This window comes from Carlito syrichta, unplaced genomic scaffold, assembly GCF_000164805.1.
Source record: "Carlito syrichta isolate Samal-C Ts95f unplaced genomic scaffold, Tarsius_syrichta-2.0.1 Scaffold302082, whole genome shotgun sequence".
Lineage (NCBI taxonomy): Eukaryota > Metazoa > Chordata > Mammalia > Primates > Tarsiidae > Carlito > Carlito syrichta.
The window spans coordinates 167,660-171,245 of record NW_007246178.1 but is presented as its reverse complement, the minus strand read 5'-3'; positions in this window follow the sequence as shown (position 1 = coordinate 171,245).

The following is a 3,586-nucleotide window of genomic DNA, read 5'->3' as shown; positions in this document are numbered from 1 at the left end:
CTGATAATATTTTGTATTCCATTTGGATTGGTTGTGACTTCACTTTTTGCATTTATAATTGTGGGGTGTGTTCTTTTTGACTTTCTAATTTTTTAGTCAATCTGGTCAGGGGTCCATCACTCTTATTTATTCCTTCAAAGAACCAGCTTTTTGTTTTACTAATTTTTTCCCAATATTTTGTCTTCTATGCCCTGCAGTTGGGATTTTTATATTAGTGATCTGGATTCTTCTACAGAAGTTAGGATTTTAGGGGTCTTTCCATTCCAACTCCATTAGCTGTGACATTAGGCTGTTTAATTGTGATCTTTCTGTTTTCTTGATGTGTGTATCAGTGCAATGAATTCTCCTCTTAGCACTAATTCCATAGCATCACAGAGGTTCTGTTAAAATGTGTCTGTCTTCAGGAATCATTTTAGTTCTGTCTTTATTTTCATGTTGACACAGAACTTCTTCAGCAGCACGTTGTTTCATGTCCATACCTCTGTGTTTTGGGGTGTTGTCTTGTTAGTGTGATATTTATTTTTATTCCACTCTGATCTGGGAAGCTTCATGGTATTTTTTCAATCTTTTGGAAATAGTTTATGCTTGATTTATGTCTAAGAATTTGATCAATTTTAGATTATGTTTCATGTGCTGTTGAGTAAAATGCATACTCTGAATTTGTTGGATGAAGCATTCTATAGATGTCTGTTAAGTCCATTTGGTCAACAATCGAGTTGACTTTCCAGATCTCATTGATTGTTCACCTTGATTATCTATCTAGGGTTGTAATTGAGATATTTGGGTCTTCAGTTATGATTGTGTGTGGATCAATGTCCTTTCATAGTTTACTTAGTAGTTGACTTATAAAACCTGGTGCTTCTGTGTTGGGTGCATATATGTTTAAAATGGACATTTCTTGCTGTTGGAGTGAGTCTTTTATCATTATTTAGTGACCTTCTGTATTCTTTTTAAATTTTATGACTTAAAGTCAGTTTTGTCTGATATTAGAATAGCTATTACTGTCTTTTTTGTCTTCTGTTTGACTGAAAGTTCATTTTCTACCTTCAACTCTGAGTTTATAAGTGACCTTTACAGTGAAATGAGTTTCCTGGAGACACCAAATTGTTGGATCATGATTTTTTATCCTATTTTTCACACAGTGTCTTTTCAGTGGTGCATTTAGTCAATTAACATTCAAGTTGATTATTGTAATGTGAGAGTTTATCCCTGCCATGGAACTCATAGGGGGTTACCTTGTTTGTTTTGGTTTTTTTTAACTTTTGTATTTATATATGTGTGTGTTTTCATTTTTGTGAACGTTCCATACAGAGCTCTGTTAAATCTGTTTTCGTACTTTTTTGATGGGCATGACTGATCTTTTGTTCTGTGTTCCAGACCTTCTTATGCATCTCCTGAAGGGCTGATCTGGAGGCAACCTATTCTTTTATAGATTGGATGTCTGTGAAGTTTTTGATTTCACATTACTGATGAAACAGCTTGGTGTGGTGGAAAATTATTGATTGTAATTGCTTATTTTTTAAGAATGTTAAATATTGGACTTCAGTCTCTTCTAGCTTACAATATTCCTGCAGATAAGTCTGAAATGATTCTGATGGGTCTTCCCTGGTAGGTAGCCTGACCTTTTTTTTCTGCTTTTAGAATTTTTTTTCATGCTTACTTTGTGGAGGTGGATTACTATGTGCCTAGGAGTTGGTCGTCTCATGTTATGCCTTGCAAGCATTCTCTGTATCTCTTGTTCTTGAATGGTTATGTCTTGTTAGATGAGGGAAATTATATCAGTTGACCTCATGGAATGTTTCTTCCAATGTGTTCTATGTCCTCCTTTGTGCTTCACAGATACCAATCAAGCATAGGTTTCACTTCTTGAAATTATCAGAAATTTCTTGAAGGCTTTGCTTTTTCTCTTTTTTGTATGTTTTAACAGACTGGTTTAATTCTATATTTTATTCTTCAAGTTCTGAGATTCTTTCCTATTCTTGGCTAATTCTGCTCTCTATCCTTGTTTGTTATTAATTCTGAGGATGGAGTTCTTTATTTTCATTATTTCAGAAATTACTTTTTTGAAATTGGCTGACACCACTATGTTTTCATTGAGTTGCACTTTTTGTTTCCCTTTGTTCTGTTAATTTTTGCCATCCAATAACTGATTTCTATTGCTGGGGCAGGTAATTCTGAGGGGTTTCCATTGTTTGTGCTCTGATGGATTTTTTTTCAGGCACTGTCTCTTTAGGATTTTGGGGTTACCTGTGTTTTTCTGTTGATGTTTCCTCATTTGTTACAGGTCTCTTTTTCATCTCTATAATTCTGTCACTCAGTGAGAGATGGAGAAACATTCATTTCTGCTGTTTGCTTTCACCATGTGGCTGTATACCATAATTTGTGGTTCTCTCCCCCCTCTGCTAAACTAGTAAAACTGGTTTTCAGCCCCTGTTGTGCTGGGCAGGTATGAACTGGCTCATCTTAGAATCTCTCAGCCCTCTCCTTCACTGGCAGCACCTCTGACTCTATCTGAGCCCAGAATAGGGTAGGGGATGGGGTGTCCATTATCTCACACTTGCCATTACTTTCTGGTCTCTGTATGTACAAGGGGACCACTGCTTGGTGCAGGGTGTATCTACGACTTGGTCCCTACTCTGCCTTTCTTGTCATGAGAAGTCACAGTCTGCTTCTCCACTAGTTGTCAGTGGCAGGCAGGCCAGTCAAATTTACACTACAGAGGATTCTGTTCCTGCCTTGGAAGTGGATGCCATGGTGACAACGGCCAGTGGGTGGGTCTGTTTCCCATTTCACTTGGGTTCTGGTTGCCCTCTGCTGTGTCCCAACTAAGGTTTCTTCCATGTGAAACCAATACCTGGTGTTCAGGTGGGATGGAGCAAACTGCAACAAAATGTCTTATAATCACTCACCCACTCCTTCCCCAAGCACATCTTCCATCTTTGTCTGAGCCTGGAACAGGATGGAGGGTGAGGTGCCTGAAATCACAAGTCTGCTGTTGCTTTCTAAGCTGTGCTTATACAAAATTCCTGTTGGGTACAGAGTGTATCAGCAGCTGGGTTCCTACTCTCTTCTCTGATCAGCACAAGAGGCACTGGTTTGTTTCTCCACTATCTTCTGGTGGTGGCCCAGATTCACTCTACAGGGGTTCCTCTTCCTGCCTAGGAAGAGATCACTAAGGTGGCAGTGACCAGTGTGCTGATCCATCCCCCATTTATTTTGGGTTCCAGTTGCCCCTTGCTGTGTCCTGACCAATAATCCTCCCCCATAGAACTGATGGCTCATGTATAGAAGGGGAATAGACTGACTGGAAACATACCAGAATGACTCACCCTATTCCTCCCCTGAGCTGAGTTTCTGTCTTTGTCCTCAAAATAACTTTAAAATGAGCATGTTATCTCATCATAGAAGTTATAAAGAATTATATGTTTTTTAAAGAGTAAATCATTAAACAAAACTTGAATCTCCCTGTGACTTACCACTCCTCTCCCTTATTTAAATCTTTGCTTTTATGGTCCCCTGGAAAAAGCAAATAATATATCTGGGTAACTATATTAGACTTCTAGCACTGCCATAAGGAAATACCACA